We start from the raw sequence: 18570 nt of genomic DNA on the forward strand, positions 1-18570 counted from the left end.
AGTTGCAAAACCAGCGTCACAGACTGCTATGATGTATACTGTTATAAGGAGAGCAAGATGTAAGTGTGGTGACCGGCTGTTATCGTGGTGTCATCGAGTGCAGATCTGTCTTAGGTATCACGGCTTAACGTCATTGAAGCCTAGAGAGTGGACAACACGTTCGTCTTACTCAGAGCGGTGTCCGAATTCTACTTTCGACGTTATGCGTGCCACTCTTAATGTGGCCAACTACGATTCGATACAGAATGCACGAAACCTGAAAGACACCCTCACTGATACATAGAAAGTAGTGTTTGTCTGCGGAATAATGGGAGTGTAAGGGTCTGTGACGTTATGTGGCTGTATGTAGCACCATTAGTCAACAGGGGGGTGGGCGTAGCTCAGATGGTAGAGCGCTCGCTTAGTGTGCGAGAGTTACTGGGATCGATACCCAGCGCCTCCAGAATTTTTAACACTCCTACATGCCCACCTTGCCATGCAAGAGGAATAATTCCCAACCAGCAGAGGTGTCTAGGCAGATACAAGCGAACGATTAGCATCCACAATTGGCAAGCGTTCTTTTATTCGTGCGCAGGAAGCACCCACCTCGCACACCTACACTTAACTTAGAAACAGTACAAATGTTCCCATAAGATTCTCAAGCCTACGTCGGAAAGATCTGCCTTGCGCCGAGTTCACGTAAATCCCACTGCACGTTCCCATTCTTTGCGTGCAGTCGGCTGCTACTGGCGTTGCTGGTTGTGACTGCTGATAACAGATGCCGTAGCAATCACTTCATGGAGTGAGTTGAATGTTTTGCGATAGTCTGTCTCTGACAAGCAAGCACAGGTGATATAGGTGCGAACACAGGAAGCTTGCAACCCCTCGCTGCCTGCAGACACAGAGCAGCCACACTAGGAGAGCGGCCTAAGCCGTAGGCGAAATGTGCTCATTCGCTTTGGCGCGACGTCGAACTATAAGTAAGGCTGTCACTAGCGTGAGCGTTGCGTGAGCGTCGTGTAATGTCGGAAAAGTCGGCTGCATAAGTGATTGCTAAGTTTGGGGAGCGTTTCGCAGTATGATCAGTGCAATGGAGACGCGGAAACTGGTTGTGTCCCAGTGTTTTGCAGTTGGACGACAAGAGTTTTACACGGTAGCAAAGAGCGAGGCACTGAGTTGGCATGAACAATGGAGAGCACAATGGGGCTCGAGATGTGCTTGTTACCTCAGGTGCTGTGTGATTGTCGACAAGGAGTGAAATGGACCAATTTGTGACCGCCCTTTCCATTTAAGACGTGAAAAACAGACGGAATTTGCATTCGTAATACCAGAGTATCGAAACTACTTGGAACTCTTGTGTATATGAACGTGTCCGCGCCTTTGTACTCTTGTACCTTCGCCGCTACAAACCAACCAACCAACGTGTCCGTGCACATCAGAGTCCCAAAGAATGGAGAATAGCCAGGCTTGGTCGTGTGTGCAGCCGTAGCTCAGTTGGCAGATCGTTCGCTTAGCGTGTGAAAGGTCTCGGGTTCAAGCTCCGGCTCCTCCATGTTTTGTGGTCAGTGCATGGTAAGTGTTGGTCGCGGCGAACATAAAGGGACGCAAGAAGTTGCAAAACCAGCGTCACAGACTGCTATGATGTATACTGTTATAAGGAGAGCAAGATGTAAGTGTGGTGACCGGCTGTTATCGTGGTGTCATCGAGTGCAGATCTGTCTTAGGTATCACGGCTTAACGTCATTGAAGCCTAGAGAGTGGACAACACGTTCGTCTTACTCAGAGCGGTGTCCGAATTCTACTTTCGACGTTATGCGTGCCACTCTTAATGTGGCCAACTACGATTCGATACAGAATGCACGAAACCTGAAAGACACCCTCACTGATACATAGAGAGTAGTGTTTGTCTGCGGAATAATGGGAGTGTAAGGGTCTGTGACGTTGATGTGGCTGTATGTAGCACCATTAGTCAACGGGGGGGCGGGCGTAGCTCAGATGGTAGAGCGCTCGCTTAGTGTGCGGGAGGTACTGGGATCGATACCCAGCGCCTCCACAATTTTTAACACTCCTACATGCGCACCTTGCCATGCAAGAGGAATAATTCCCAACCAGCAGAGGTGTCTAGGCAGATACAAGCGAACGATTAGCATCCACAATTGGCAAGCGTTCTTTTATTCGTGCGCAGGAAGCACCCACCTCGCACACCTACACTTAACTTAGAAACAGTACAAATGTTCCCATAAGATTCTCAAGCCTACGTCGGAAAGATCTGCCTTGCGCCGAGTTCACGTAAATCCCACTGCACGTTCCCATTCTTTGCGTGCAGTCGGCTGCTACTGGCGTTGCTGGTTGTGACTGCTGATAACAGATGCCGTAGCAATCACTTCATGGCGTGAGTTGAATGTTTTGCGATAGTCTGTCTCTGACAAGCAAGCACAGGTGATATAGGTGCGAACACAGGAAGCTTGCAACCCCTCGCTGCCTGCAGACACAGAGCAGCCACACTAGGAGAGCGGCCTAAGCCGTAGGCGAAATGTGCTCATTCGCTTTGGCGCGACGTCGAACTATAAGTAAGGCTGTCACTAGCGTGAGCGTTGCGTGAGCGTCGTGTAATGTCGGAAAAGTCGGCTGCATGGGTGATTGCTAAGTTTGGGGAGCGTTTCGCAGTATGATCAGTGCAATGGAGACGCGGAAACTGGTTGTGTCCCAGTGTTTTGCAGTTGGACGACAAGAGTTTTACACAGTAGCAAAGAGCGAGGCACTGAGTTGGCATGAACAATGGAGAGCACAATGGGGCTCGAGATGTGCTTGTTACCTCAGGTGCTGTGTGATTGTCGACAAGGAGTGAAATGGACCAATTTGTGACCGCCCTTTCCATTTAAGACGTGAAAAACAGACGGAATTTGCATTCGTAATACCAGAGTATCGAAACTACTTGGAACTCTTGTGTATATGAACGTGTCCGCGCCTTTGTACTCTGGTACCTTCGCCGCTACAAACCAACCAACCAACGTGTCCGTGCACATCAGAGTCCCAAAGAATGGAGAATAGCCAGGCTTGGTCGTGTGTGCAGCCGTAGCTCAGTTGGCAGATCGTTCGCTTAGCGTGTGAAAGGTCTCGGGTTCAAGCTCCGGCTCCTCCATGTTTTGTGGTCAGTGCATGGTAAGTGTTGGTCGCGGCGAACATAAAGGGACGCAAGAAGTTGCAAAACCAGCGTCACAGACTGATATGATGTATACTGTTATAAGGAGAGCAAGATGTAAGTGTGGTGACCGGCTGTTATCGTGGTGTCATCGAGTGCAGATCTGTCTTAGGTATCACGGCTTAACGTCATTGAAGCCTAGAGAGTGGACAACACGTTCGTCTTACTCAGAGCGGTGTCCGAATTCTACTTTCGACGTTATGCGTGCCACTCTTAATGTGGCCAACTACGATTCGATACAGAATGCACGAAACCTGGAAGACACCCTCACTGATACATAGAGAGTAGTGTTTGTCTGCGGAATAATGGGAGTGTAAGGGTCTGTGACGTTGATGTGGCTGTATGTAGCACTATTAGTCAACAGGGGGGTGGGCGTAGCTCAGATGGTAGAGCGCTCGCTTAGTGTGCGAGAGGTACTGGGATCGATACCCAGCGCCTCCAGAATTTTTAACACTCCTACATGCGCACCTTGCCATGCAAGAGGAATAATTCCCAACCAGCAGAGGTGTCTAGGCAGATACAAGCGAACGATTAGCATCCACAATTGGCAAGCGTTCTTTTATTCGTGCGCAGGAAGCACCCACCTCGCACACCTACACTTAACTTAGAAACAGTACAAATGTTCCCATAAGATTCTCAAGCCTACGTCGGAAAGATCTGCCTTGCGCCGAGTTCACGTAAATCCCACTGCACGTTCCCATTCTTTGCGTGCAGTCGGCTGCTACTGGCGTTGCTGGTTGTGACTGCTGATAACAGATGCCGTAGCAATCACTTCATGGAGTGAGTTGAATGTTTTGCGATAGTCTGTCTCTGACAAGCAAGCACAGGTGATATAGGTGCGAACACAGGAAGCTTGCAGCCCCTCGCTGCCTGCAGACACAGAGCAGCCACACTAGGAGAGCGGCCTAAGCCGTAGGCGAAATGTGCTCATTCGCTTTGGCGCGACGTCGAACTATATGTAAGGCTGTCACTAGCGTGAGCGTTGCGTGAGCGTCGTGTAATGTCGGAAAAGTCGGCTGCATGGGTGATTGCCAAGTTTGGGGAGCGTTTCGCAGTATGATCAGTGCAATGGAGACGTGGAAACTGGTTGTGTCCCAGTGTTTTGCAGTTGGACGACAAGAGTTTTACACAGTAGCAAAGAGCGAGGCACCGAGTTGGCATGAACAATGGAGAGCACAATGGGGCTCGAGATGTGCTTGTTACCTCAGGTGCTGTGTGATTGTCGACAAGGAGTGAAATGGACCAATTTGTGACCGCCCTTTCCATTTAAGACGTGAAAAACAGACGGAATTTGCATTCGTAATACCAGAGTATCGAAACTACTTGGAACACTTGTGTATATGAACGTGTCCGCGCCTTTGTACTCTGGTACCTTCGCCGCTACAAACCAACCAACCAACGTGTCCGTGCACATCAGAGTCCCAAAGAATGGAGAATAGCCAGGCTTGGTCGTGTGTGCAGCCGTAGCTCAGTTGGCAGATCGTTCGCTTAGCGTGTGAAAGGTCTCGGGTTCAAGCTCCGGCTCCTCCATGTTTTGTGGTCAGTGCATGGTAAGTGTTGGTCGCGGCGAACATAAAGGGACGCAAGAAGTTGCAAAACCAGCGTCACAGACTGCTATGATGTATACTGTTATAAGGAGAGCAAGATGTAAGTGTGGTGACCGGCTGTTATCGTGGTGTCATCGAGTGCAGATCTGTCTTAGGTATCACGGCTTAACGTCATTGAAGCCTAGAGAGTGGACAACACGTTCGTCTTACTCAGAGCGGTGTCCGAATTCTACTTTCGACGTTATGCGTGCCACTCTTAATGTGGCCAACTACGATTCGATACAGAATGCACGAAACCTGAAAGACACCCTCACTGATACATAGAGAGTAGTGTTTGTCTGCGGAATAATGGGAGTGTAAGGGTCTGTGACGTTGATGTGGCTGTATGTAGCACTATTAGTCAACGGGGGGGTGGGCGTAGCTCAGATGGTAGAGCGCTCGCTTAGTGTGCGAGAGTTACTGGGATCGATAGCCAGCGCCTCCAGAATTTTTAACACTCCTACATGCGCACCTTGCCATGCAAGCGGAATAATTCCCAACCAGCAGAGGTGTCTAGGCAGATACAAGCGAACGATTAGCATCCACAATTGGCAAGCGTTCTTTTATTCGTGCGCAGGAAGCACCCACCTCGCACACCTACACTTAACTTAGAAACAGTACAAATGTTCCCATAAGATTCTCAAGCCTACGTCGGAAAGATCTGCCTTGCGCCGAGTTCACGTAAATCCCACTGCACTTTCCCATTCTTTGCGTGCAGTCGGCTGCTACTGGCGTTGCTGGTTGTGACTGCTGATAACAGATGCCGTAGCAATCACTTCATGGAGTGAGTTGAATATTTTGCGATAGTCTGTCTCTGACAAGCAAGCACAGGTGATATAGGTGCGAACACAGGAAGCTTGCAACCCCTCGCTGCCTGCAGACACAGAGCAGCCACACTAGGAGAGCGGCCTAAGCCGTAGGCGAAATGTGCTCATTCGCTTTGGCGCGACGTCGAACTATAAGTAAGGCTGTCACTAGCGTGAGCGTTGCGTGAGCGTCGTGTAATGTCGGAAATGTCGGCTGCATGGGTGATTGCTAAGTTTGGGGAGCGTTTCGCAGTATGATCAGTGCAATGGAGACGCGGAAACTGGTTGTGTCCCAGTGTTTTGCAGTTGGACGACAAGAGTTTTACACAGTAGCAAAGAGCGAGGCACTGAGTTGGCATGAACAATGGAGAGCACAATGGGGCTCGAGATGTGCTTGTTACCTCAGGTGCTGTGTGATTGTCGACAAGGAGTGAAATGGACCAATTTGTGACCGCCCTTTCCATTTAAGACGTGAAAAACAGACGGAATTTGCATTCGTAATACCAGAGTATCGAAACTACTTGGAACTCTTGTGTATATGAACGTGTCCGCGCCTTTGTACTCTGGTACCTTCGCCGCTACAAACCAACCAACCAACGTGTCCGTGCACATCAGAGTCCCAAAGAATGGAGAATAGCCAGGCTTGGTCGTGTGTGCAGCCGTAGCTCAGTTGGCAGATCGTTCGCTTAGCGTGTGAAAGGTCTCGGGTTCAAGCTCCGGCTCCTCCATGTTTTGTGGTCAGTGCATGGTAAGTGTTGGTCGCGGCGAACATAAAGGGACGCAAGAAGTTGCAAAACCAGCGTCACAGACTGATATGATGTATACTGTTATAAGGAGAGCAAGATGTAAGTGTGGTGACCGGCTGTTATCGTGGTGTCATCGAGTGCAGATCTGTCTTAGGTATCACGGCCTAACGTCATTGAAGCCTAGAGAGTAGACAACACGTTCGTCTTACTCAGAGCGGTGTCCGAATTCTACTTTCGACGTTATGCGTGCCACTCTTAATGTGGCCAACTACGATTCGATACAGAATGCACGAAACCTGAAAGACACCCTCACTGATAAATAGAGAGTAGTGTTTGTCTGCGGAATAATGGGAGTGTAAGGGTCTGTGACGTTGATGTGGCTGTATGTAGCACTATTAGTCAACAGGGGGTGTGGGCGTAGCTCAGATGGTAGAGCGCTCGCTTAGTGTGCGGGAGGTACTGGGATCGATACCCAGCGCCTCCAGAATTTTTAACACTCCTACATGCGCACCTTGCCATGCAAGAGGAATAATTCCCAACCAGCAGAGGTGTCTAGGCAGATACAAGCGAACGATTAGCATCCACAATTGGCAAGCGTTCTTTCATTCGTGCGCAGGAAGCACCCACCTCGCACACCTACACTTAACTTAGAAACAGTACAAATGTTCCCATAAGATTCTCAAGCCTACGTCGGAAAGATCTGCCTTGCGCCGAGTTCACGTAAATCCCACTGCACGTTCCCATTCTTTGCGTGCAGTCGGCTGCTACTGGCGTTGCTGGTTTTGACTGCTGATAACAGATGCCGTAGCAAACACTTCATGGAGTGAGTTGAATGTTTTGCGATAGTCTGTCTCTGACAAGCAAGCACAGGTGATATAGGTGCGAACACAGGAAGCTTGCAACCCCTCGCTGCCTGCAGACACAGAGCAGCCACACTAGGAGAGCGGCCTAAGCCGTAGGCGAAATGTGCTCATTCGCTTTGGCGCGACGTCGAACTATAAGTAAGGCTGTCACTAGCGTGAGCGTTGCGTGAGCGTCGTGTAATGTCGGAAAAGTCGGCTGCATGGGTGATTGCTAAGTTTGGGGAGCGTTTCGCAGTATGATCAGTGCAATGGAGACGCGGAAACTGGTTGTGTCCCAGTGTTTTGCAGTTGGACGACAAGAGTTTTACACAGTAGCAAAGAGCGAGGCACTGAGTTGGCATGAACAATGGAGAGCACAATGGGGCTCGAGATGTGCTTGTTACCTCAGGTGCTGTGTGATTGTCGACAAGGAGTGAAATGGACCAATTTGTGACCGCCCTTTCCATTTAAGACGTGAAAAACAGACGGAATTTGCATTCGTAATACCAGAGTATCGAAACTACTTGGAACTCTTGTGTATATGAACGTGTCCGCGCCTTTGTACTCTGGTACCTTCGCCGCTACAAACCAACCAACCAACGTGTCCGTGCACATCAGAGTCCCAAAGAATGGAGAATAGCCAGGCTTGGTCGTGTGTGCAGCCGTAGCTCAGTTGGCAGATCGTTCGCTTAGCGTGTGAAAGGTCTCGGGTTCAAGCTCCGGCTCCTCCATGTTTTGTGGTCAGTGCATGGTAAGTGTTGGTCGCGGCGAACATAAAGGGACGCAAGAAGTTGCAAAACCAGCGTCACAGACTGATATGATGTATACTGTTATAAGGAGAGCAAGATGTAAGTGTGGTGACCGGCTGTTATCGTGGTGTCATCGAGTGCAGATCTGTCTTAGGTATCACGGCTTAACGTCATTGAAGCCTAGAGAGTGGACAACACGTTCGTCTTACTCAGAGCGGTGTCCGAATTCTACTTTCGACGTAATGCGTGCCACTCTTAATGTGGCCAACTACGATTCGATACAGAATGCACGAAACCTGGAAGACACCCTCACTGATACATAGAGAGTAGTGTTTGTCTGCGGAATAATGGGAGTGTAAGGGTCTGTGACGTTGATGTGGCTGTATGTAGCACTATTAGTCAACAGGGGGGTGGGCGTAGCTCAGATGGTAGAGCGCTCGCTTAGTGTGCGAGAGGTACTGGGATCGATACCCAGCGCCTCCAGAATTTTTAACACTCCTACATGCGCACCTTGCCATGCAAGAGGAATAATTCCCAACCAGCAGAGGTGTCTAGGCAGATACAAGCGAACGATTAGCATCCACAATTGGCAAGCGTTCTTTTATTCGTGCGCAGGAAGCACCCACCTCGCACACCTACACTTAACTTAGAAACAGTACAAATGTTCCCATAAGATTCTCAAGCCTACGTCGGAAAGATCTGCCTTGCGCCGAGTTCACGTAAATCCCAGTGCACGTTCCCATTCTTTGCGTGCAGTCGGCTGCTACTGGCGTTGCTGGTTGTGACTGCTGATAACAGATGCCGTAGCAATCACTTCATGGAGTGAGTTGAATGTTTTGCGATAGTCTGTCTCTGACAAGCAAGCACAGGTGATATAGGTGCGAACACAGGAAGCTTGCAGCCCCTCGCTGCCTGCAGACACAGAGCAGCCACACTAGGAGAGCGGCCTAAGCCGTAGGCGAAATGTGCTCATTCGCTTTGGCGCGACGTCGAACTATATGTAAGGCTGTCACTAGCGTGAGCGTTGCGTGAGCGTCGTGTAATGTCGGAAAAGTCGGCTGCATGGGTGATTGCCAAGTTTGGGGAGCGTTTCGCAGTATGATCAGTGCAATGGAGACGCGGAAACTGGTTGTGTCCCAGTGTTTTGCAGTTGGACGACAAGAGTTTTACACAGTAGCAAAGAGCGAGGCACTGAGTTGGCATGAACAATGGAGAGCACAATGGGGCTCGAGATGTGCTTGTTACCTCAGGTGCTGTGTGATTGTCGACAAGGAGTGAAATGGACCAATTTGTGACCGCCCTTTCCATTTAAGACGTGAAAAACAGACGGAATTTGCATTCGTAATACCAGAGTATCGAAACTACTTGGAACACTTGTGTATATGAACGTGTCCGCGCCTTTGTACTCTGGTACCTTCGCCGCTACAAACCAACCAACCAACGTGTCCGTGCACATCAGAGTCCCAAAGAATGGAGAATAGTCAGGCTTGGTCGTGTGTGCAGCCGTAGCTCAGTTGGCAGATCGTTCGCTTAGCGTGTGAAGGGTCTCGGGTTCAAGCTCCGGCTCCTCCATGTTTTGTGGTCAGTGCATGGTAAGTGTTGGTCGCGGCGAACATAAAGGGACGCAAGAAGTTGCAAAACCAGCGTCACGGACTGATATGATGTATACTGTTATAAGGAGAGCAAGATGTAAGTGTGGTGACCGACTGTTATCGTGGTGTCATCGAGTGCAGATCTGTCTTAGGTATCACGGCTTAACGTCATTGAAGCCTAGAGAGTGGACAACACGTTCGTCTTACTCAGAGCGGTGTCCGAATTCTACTTTCGGCGTTATGCGTGCCACTCTTAATGTGGCCAACTACGATTCGATACAGAATGCACGAAACCTGAAAGACACCCTCACTGATACATAGAGAGTAGTGTTTGTCTGCGGAATAATGGGAGTGTAAGGGTCTGTGACGTTGATGTGGCTGTATGTAGCACTATTAGTCAACGGGGGGGTGGGCGTAGCTCAGATGGCCGCCGGCACGGTAGCTCAGCGTGTTCGGTCAGAGGGTTAGCTGCCCTCTGTAATAAAACAACTGAGCTAATCGATCAACAACAAACTTAAACGGATGTCTTACGACGTCCGCCCCGAGCAGATTAAACGAACAAAATGAGATTAAAAAAAAAAAAAAAAAAAAAATGGTAGAGCGCTCGCTTAGTGTGCGAGAGGTACTGGGATCGATACCCAGCGCCTCCAGAATTTTTAACACTCCTACATGCGCACCTTGCCATGCAAGAGGAATAATTCCCAACCAGCAGAGGTGTCTAGGCAGATACAAGCGAACGATTAGCATCCACAATTGGCAAGCGTTCTTTTATTCGTGCGCAGGAAGCACCCACCTCGCACACCTACACTTAACTTAGAAACAGTACAAATGTTCCCATAAGATTCTCAAGCCTACGTCGGAAAGATCTGCCTTTCGCCGAGTTCACGTAAATCCCACTGCACGTTCCCATTCTTTGCGTGCAGTCGGCTGCTACTGGTGTTGCTGGTTGTGACTGCTGATAACAGATGCCGTAGCAATCACTTCATGGAGTGAGTTGAATGTTTTGCGATAGTCTGTCTCTGACAAGCAAGCACAGGTGATATAGGTGCGAACACAGGAAGCTTGCAGCCCCTCGCTGCCTGCAGACACAGAGCAGCCACACTAGGAGAGCGGCCTAAGCCGTAGGCGAAATGTGCTCATTCGCTTTGGCGCGACGTCGAACTATAAGTAAGGCTGTCACTAGCGTGAGCGTTGCGTAAAGTCGGAAAAGTCGGCTGCATGGGTGATTGCCAAGTTTGGGGAGCGTTTCGCAGTATGATCAGTGCAATGGAGACGCGGAAACTGGTTGTGTCCCAGTGTTTTGCAGTTGGACGACAAGAGTTTTACACAGTAGCAAAGAGCGAGGCACTGAGTTGGCATGAACAATGGAGAGCACAATGGGGCTCGAGATGTGCTTGTTACCTCAGGTGCTGTGTGATTGTCGACAAGGAGTGAAATGGACCAATTTGTGACCGCCCTTTCCATTTAAGACGTGAAAAACAGACGGAATTTGCATTCGTAATACCAGAGTATCGAAACTACTTGGAACTCTTGTGTATATGAACGTGTCCGCGCCTTTGTACTCTGGTACCTTCGCCGCTACAAACCAACCAACCAACGTGTCCGTGCACATCAGAGTCCCAAAGAATGGAGAATAGCCAGGCTTGGTCGTGTGTGCAGCCGTAGCTCAGTTGGCAGATCGTTCGCTTAGCGTGTGAAAGGTCTCGGGTTCAAGCTCCGGCTCCTCCATGTTTTGTGGTCAGTGCATGGTAAGTGTTGGTCGCGGCGAACATAAAGGGACGCAAGAAGTTGCAAAACCAGCGTCACAGACTGATATGATGTATACTGTTATAAGGAGAGCAAGATGTAAGTGTGGTGACCGGCTGTTATCGTGGTGTCATCGAGTGCAGATCTGTCTTAGGTATCACGGCTTAACGTCATTGAAGCCTAGAGAGTGGACAACACGTTCGTCTTACTCAGAGCGGTGTCCGAATTCTACTTTCGGCGTTATGCGTGCCACTCTTAATGTGGCCAACTACGATTCGATACAGAATGCACGAAACCTGAAAGACACCCTCACTGATACATAGAGAGTAGTGTTTGTCTGCGGAATAATGGGAGTGTAAGGGTCTGTGACGTTGATGTGGCTGTATGTAGCACTATTAGTCAACGGGGGGGTGGGCGTAGCTCAGATGGCCGCCGGCACGGTAGCTCAGCGTGTTCGGTCAGAGGGTTAGCTGCCCTCTGTAATAAAACAACTGAGCTAATCGATCAACAACAAACTTAAACGGATGTCTTACGACGTCCGCCCCGAGCAGATTAAACGAACAAAATGAGATTAAAAAAAAAAAAAAAAAAAGATGGTAGAGCGCTCGCTTAGTGTGCGAGAGGTACTGGGATCGATACCCAGCGCCTCCAGAATTTTTAACACTCCTACATGCGCACCTTGCCATGCAAGAGGAATAATTCCCAACCAGCAGAGGTGTCTAGGCAGATACAAGCGAACGATTAGCATCCACAATTGGCAAGCGTTCTTTTATTCGTGCGCAGGAAGCACCCACCTCGCACACCTACACTTAACTTAGAAACAGTACAAATGTTCCCATAAGATTCTCAAGCCTACGTCGGAAAGATCTGCCTTTCGCCGAGTTCACGTAAATCCCACTGCACGTTCCCATTCTTTGCGTGCAGTCGGCTGCTACTGGTGTTGCTGGTTGTGACTGCTGATAACAGATGCCGTAGCAATCACTTCATGGAGTGAGTTGAATGTTTTGCGATAGTCTGTCTCTGACAAGCAAGCACAGGTGATATAGGTGCGAACACAGGAAGCTTGCAGCCCCTCGCTGCCTGCAGACACAGAGCAGCCACACTAGGAGAGCGGCCTAAGCCGTAGGCGAAATGTGCTCATTCGCTTTGGCGCGACGTCGAACTATAAGTAAGGCTGTCACTAGCGTGAGCGTTGCGTAAAGTCGGAAAAGTCGGCTGCATGGGTGATTGCCAAGTTTGGGGAGCGTTTCGCAGTATGATCAGTGCAATGGAGACGCGGAAACTGGTTGTGTCCCAGTGTTTTGCAGTTGGACGACAAGAGTTTTACACAGTAGCAAAGAGCGAGGCACTGAGTTGGCATGAACAATGGAGAGCACAATGGGGCTCGAGATGTGCTTGTTACCTCAGGTGCTGTGTGATTGTCGACAAGGAGTGAAATGGACCAATTTGTGACCGCCCTTTCCATTTAAGACGTGAAAAACAGACGGAATTTGCATTCGTAATACCAGAGTATCGAAACTACTTGGAACTCTTGTGTATATGAACGTGTCCGCGCCTTTGTACTCTGGTACCTTCGCCGCTACAAACCAACCAACCAACGTGTCCGTGCACATCAGAGTCCCAAAGAATGGAGAAAAGCCAGGCTTGGTCGTGTGTGCAGCCGTAGCTCAGTTGGCAGATCGTTCGCTTAGCGTGTGAAAGGTCTCGGGTTCAAGCTCCGGCTCCTCCATGTTTTGTGGTCAGTGCATGGTAAGTGTTGGTCGCGGCGAACATAAAGGGACGCAAGAAGTTGCAAAACCAGCGTCACAGACTGATATGATGTATACTGTTATAAGGAGAGCAAGATGTAAGTGTGGTGACCGGCTGTTATCGTGGTGTCATCGAGTGCAGATCTGTCTTAGGTATCACGGCTTAACGTCATTGAAGCCTAGAGAGTGGACAACACGTTCGTCTTACTCAGAGCGGTGTCCGAATTCTACTTTCGACGTTATGCGTGCCACTCTTAATGTGGCCAACTACGATTCGATACAGAATGCACGAAACCTGAAAGACACCCTCACTGATACATAGAGAGTAGTGTTTGTCTGCGGAATAATGGGAGTGTAAGGGTCTGTGACGTTGATGTGGCTGTATGTAGCACTATTAGTCAACGGGGGGGTGGGCGTAGCTCAGATGGTAGAGCGCTCGCTTAGTGTGCGAGAGGTACTGGGATCGATACCCAGCGCCTCCAGAATTTTTAACACTCCTACATGCGCACCTTGCCATGCAAGAGGAATAATTCCCAACCAGCAGAGGTGTCTAGGCAGATACAAGCGAACGATTAGCATCCACAATTGGCAAGCGTTCTTTCATTCGTGCGCAGGAAGCACCCACCTCGCACACCTACACTTAACTTAGAAACAGTACAAATGTTCCCATAAGATTCTCAAGCCTACGTCGGAAAGATCTGCCTTGCGCCGAGTTCACGTAAATCCCACTGCACGTTCCCATTCTTTGCGTGCAGTCGGCTGCTACTGGCGTTGCTGGTTGTGACTGCTGATAACAGATGCCGTAGCAATCACTTCATGGAGTGAGTTGAATGTTTTGCGATAGTCTGTCTCTGACAAGCAAGCACAGGTGATATAGGTGCGAACACAGGAAGCTTGCAGCCCCTCGCTGCCTGCAGACACAGAGCAGCCACACTAGGAGAGCGGCCTAAGCCGTAGGCGAAATGTGCTCATTCGCTTTGGCGCGACGTCGAACTATAAGTAAGGCTGTCACTAGCGTGAGCGTCGTTTAAAGTCGGAAAAGTCGGCTGCATGGGTGATTGCCAAGTTTGGGGAGCGTTTCGCAGTATGATCAGTGCAATGGAGACGCGGAAACTGGTTGTGTCCCAGTGTTTTGCAGTTGGACGACAAGAGTTTTACACAGTAGCAAAGAGCGAGGCACTGAGTTGGCATGAACAATGGAGAGCACAATGGGGCTCGAGATGTGCTTGTTACCTCAGGTGCTGTGTGATTGTCGACAAGGAGTGAAATGGACCAATTTGTGACCGCCCTTTCCATTTAAGACGTGAAAAACAGACGGAATTTGCATTCGTAATACCAGAGTATCGAAACTACTTGGAACTCTTGTGTATATGAACGTGTCCGCGCCTTTGTACTCTGGTACCTTCGCCGCTACAAACCAACCAACCAACGTGTCCGTGCACATCAGAGTCCCAAAGAATGGAGAATAGCCAGGCTTGGTCGTGTGTGCAGCCGTAGCTCAGTTGGCAGATCGTTCGCTTAGCGTGTGAAAGGTCTCGGGTTCAAGCTCCGGCTCCTCCATGTTTTGTGGTCAGTGCATGGTAAGTGTTGGTCGCGGCGAACATAAAGGGACGCAAGAAGTTGCAAAACCAGCGTCACAGACTGATATGATGTATACTGTTATAAGGAGAGCAAGATGTAAGTGTGGTGACCGGCTGTTATCGTGGTGTCATCGAGTGCAGATCTGTCTTAGGTATCACGGCTTAACGTCATTGAAGCCTAGAGAGTGGACAACACGTTCGTCTTACTCAGAGCGGTGTCCGAATTCTACTTTCGACGTTATGCGTGCCACTCTTAATGTGGCCAACTACGATTCGATACAGAATGCACGAAACCTGAAAGACACCCTCACTGATACATAGAGAGTAGTGTTTGTCTGCGGAATAATGGGAGTGTAAGGGTCTGTGACGTTGATGTGGCTGTATGTAGCACTATTAGTCAACGGGGGGGTGGGCGTAGCTCAGATGGTAGAGCGCTCGCTTAGTGTGCGAGAGGTACTGGGATCGATACCCAGCGCCTCCAGAATTTTTAACACTCCTACATGCGCACCTTGCCATGCAAGAGGAATAATTCCCAACCAGCAGAGGTGTCTAGGCAGATACAAGCGAACGATTAGCATCCACAATTGGCAAGCGTTCTTTCATTCGTGCGCAGGAAGCACCCACCTCGCACACCTACACTTAACTTAGAAACAGTACAAATGTTCCCATAAGATTCTCAAGCCTACGTCGGAAAGATCTGCCTTGCGCCGAGTTCACGTAAATCCCACTGCACGTTCCCATTCTTTGCGTGCAGTCGGCTGCTACTGGCGTTGCTGGTTGTGACTGCTGATAACAGATGCCGTAGCAATCACTTCATGGAGTGAGTTGAATGTTTTGCGATAGTCTGTCTCTGACAAGCAAGCACAGGTGATATAGGTGCGAACACAGGAAGCTTGCAGCCCCTCGCTGCCTGCAGACACAGAGCAGCCACACTAGGAGAGCGGCCTAAGCCGTAGGCGAAATGTGCTCATTCGCTTTGGCGCGACGTCGAACTATAAGTAAGGCTGTCACTAGCGTGAGCGTCGTGTAAAGTCGGAAAAGTCGGCTGCATGGGTGATTGCCAAGTTTGGGGAGCGTTTCGCAGTATGATCAGTGCAATGGAGACGCGGAAACTGGTTGTGTCCCAGTGTTTTGCAGTTGGACGACAAGAGTTTTACACAGTAGCAAAGAGCGAGGCACTGAGTTGGCATGAACAATGGAGAGCACAATGGGGCTCGAGATGTGCTTATTACCTCAGGTGCTGTGTGATTGTCGACAAGGAGTGAAATGGACCAATTTGTGACCGCCCTTTCCATTTAAGACGTGAAAAACAGACGGAATTTGCATTCGTAATACCAGAGTATCGAAACTACTTGGAACTCTTGTGTATATGAACGTGTCCGCGCCTTTGTACTCTGGTACCTTCGCCGCTACAAACCAACCAACCAACGTGTCCGTGCACATCAGAGTCCCAAAGAATGGAGAATAGCCAGGCTTGGTCGTGTGTGCAGCCGTAGCTCAGTTGGCAGATCGTTCGCTTAGCGTGTGAAAGGTCTCGGGTTCAAGCTCCGGCTCCTCCATGTTTTGTGGTCAGTGCATGGTAAGTGTTGGTCGCGGCGAACATAAAGGGACGCAAGAAGTTGCAAAACCAGCGTCACAGACTGATATGATGGATACTGTTATAAGGAGAGCAAGATGTAAGTGTGGTGACCGGCTGTTATCGTGGTGTCATCGAGTGCAGATCTGTCTTAGGTATCACGGCTTAACGTCATTGAAGCCTAGAGAGTGGACAACACGTTCGTCTTACTCAGAGCGGTGTCCGAATTCTACTTTCGACGTTATGCGTGCCACTCTTAATGTGGCCAACTACGATTCGATACAGAATGCACGAAACCTGAAAGACACCCTCACTGATACATAGAGAGTAGTGTTTGTCTGCGGAATAATGGGAGTGTAAGGGTCTGTGACGTTGATGTGGCTGTATGTAGCACTATTAGTCAACGGTGGGGTGGGCGTAGCTCAGATGGCCGCCGGCACGGTAGCTCAGCGTGTTCGGTCAGAGGGTTAGCTGCCCTCTGTAATAAAACAACTGAGCTAATCGATCAACAACAAACTTAAACGGATGTCTTACGACGTCCGCCCCGAGCAGATTAAACGAACAAAATGAGATTAAAAAAAAAAAAAAAAAAAAAGATGGTAGAGCGCTCGCTTAGTGTGCGAGAGGTACTGGGATCGATACCCAGCGCCTCCAGAATTTTTAACACTCCTACATGCGCACCTTGCCATGCAAGAGGAATAATTCCCAACCAGCAGAGGTGTCTAGGCAGATACAAGCGAACGATTAGCATCCACAATTGGCAAGCGTTCTTTTATTCGTGCGCAGGAAGCACCCACCTCGCACACCTACACTTAACTTAGAAACAGTACAAATGTTCCCATAAGATTCTCAAGCCTACGTCGGAAAGATCTGCCTTTCGCCGAGTTCACGTAAATCCCACTGCACGTTCCCATTCTTTGCGTGCAGTCGGCTGCTACTGGTGTTGCTGGTTGTGACTGCTGATAACAGATGCCGTAGCAATCACTTCATGGAGTGAGTTGAATGTTTTGCGATAGTCTGTCTCTGACAAGTAAGCACAGGTGATATAGGTGCGAACACAGGAAGCTTGCAGCCCCTCGCTGCCTGCAGACACAGAGCAGCCACACTAGGAGAGCGGCCTAAGCCGTAGGCGAAATGTGCTCATTCGCTTTGGCGCGACGTCGAACTATAAGTAAGGCTGTCACTAGCGTGAGCGTTGCGTAAAGTCGGAAAAGTCGGCTGCATGGGTGATTGCCAAGTTTGGGGAGCGTTTCGCAGTATGATCAGTGCAATGGAGACGCGGAAACTGGTTGTGTCCCAGTGTTTTGCAGTTGGACGACAAGAGTTTTACACAGTAGCAAAGAGCGAGGCACTGAGTTGGCATGAACAATGGAGAGCACAATGGGGCTCGAGATGTGCTTGTTACCTCAGGTGCTGTGTGATTGTCGACAAGGAGTGAAATGGACCAATTTGTGACCGCCCTTTCCATTTAAGACGTGAAAAACAGACGGAATTTGCATTCGTAATACCAGAGTATCGAAACTACTTGGAACTCTTGTGTATATGAACGTGTCCGCGCCTTTGTACTCTGGTACCTTCGCCGCTACAAACCAACCAACCAACGTGTCCGTGCACATCAGAGTCCCAAAGAATGGAGAATAGCCAGGCTTGGTCGTGTGTGCAGCCGTAGCTCAGTTGGCAGATCGTTCGCTTAGCGTGTGAAAGGTCTCGGGTTCAAGCTCCGGCTCCTCCATGTTTTGTGGTCAGTGCATGGTAAGTGTTGGTCGCGGCGAACATAAAGGGACGCAAGAAGTTGCAAAACCAGCGTCACAGACTGATATGATGTATACTGTTATAAGGAGAGCAAGATGTAAGTGTGGTGACCGGCTGTTATCGTGGTGTCATCGAGTGCAGATCTGTCTTAGGTATCACGGCTTAACGTCATTGAAGCCTAGAGAGTGGACAACACGTTCGTCTTACTCAGAGCGGTGTCCGAATTCTACTTTCGACGTTATGCGTGCCACTCTTAATGTGGCCAACTACGATTCGATACAGAATGCACGAAACCTGAAAGACACCCTCACTGATACATAGAGAGTAGTGTTTGTCTGCGGAATAATGGGAGTGTAAGGGTCTGTGACGTTGATGTGGCTGTATGTAGCACTATTAGTCAACGGGGAGGTGGGCGTAGCTCAGATGGTAGAGCGCTCGCTTAGTGTGCGAGAGGTACTGGGATCGATACCCAGCGCCTCCAGAATTTTTAACACTCCTACATGCGCACCTTGCCATGCAAGAGGAATAATTCCCAACCAGCAGAGGTGTCTAGGCAGATACAAGCGAACGATTAGCATCCACAATTGGCAAGCGTTCTTGTATTCGTGCGCAGGAAGCACCCACCTCGTACACCTACACTTAACTTAGAAACAGTACAAATGTTCC

The 18570-nt window shown here is 49.5% G+C and overlaps 5 non-coding genes across 5 annotated transcripts; all 5 read left to right on the forward strand.

The window, feature by feature from the left end:
- Positions 1 to 3548: 3548 nt before the first annotated feature.
- Positions 3549 to 3622, forward strand: Trnat-agu (transfer RNA threonine (anticodon AGU)). The gene has a single exon. It is a non-coding gene; the product is annotated as a tRNA-Thr (tRNA).
- Positions 3623 to 8319: 4697 nt separating this feature from the next.
- On the forward strand, positions 8320 to 8393 carry Trnat-agu (transfer RNA threonine (anticodon AGU)). The gene has a single exon. It is a non-coding gene; the product is annotated as a tRNA-Thr (tRNA).
- A 5011-nt stretch (positions 8394 to 13404) lies between these two features.
- On the forward strand, positions 13405 to 13478 carry Trnat-agu (transfer RNA threonine (anticodon AGU)). The gene has a single exon. It is a non-coding gene; the product is annotated as a tRNA-Thr (tRNA).
- Positions 13479 to 14983: 1505 nt separating this feature from the next.
- Trnat-agu (transfer RNA threonine (anticodon AGU)) lies at positions 14984 to 15057 on the forward strand. The gene has a single exon. It is a non-coding gene; the product is annotated as a tRNA-Thr (tRNA).
- A 3254-nt stretch (positions 15058 to 18311) lies between these two features.
- On the forward strand, positions 18312 to 18385 carry Trnat-agu (transfer RNA threonine (anticodon AGU)). The gene has a single exon. It is a non-coding gene; the product is annotated as a tRNA-Thr (tRNA).
- The last annotated feature ends 185 nt before the right edge of the window (positions 18386 to 18570 follow it).

The sequence above is a fragment of the Schistocerca gregaria genome, chromosome 3 (assembly GCF_023897955.1).
Source record: "Schistocerca gregaria isolate iqSchGreg1 chromosome 3, iqSchGreg1.2, whole genome shotgun sequence".
NCBI classification, from domain to species: Eukaryota; Metazoa; Arthropoda; class Insecta; order Orthoptera; family Acrididae; genus Schistocerca; species Schistocerca gregaria.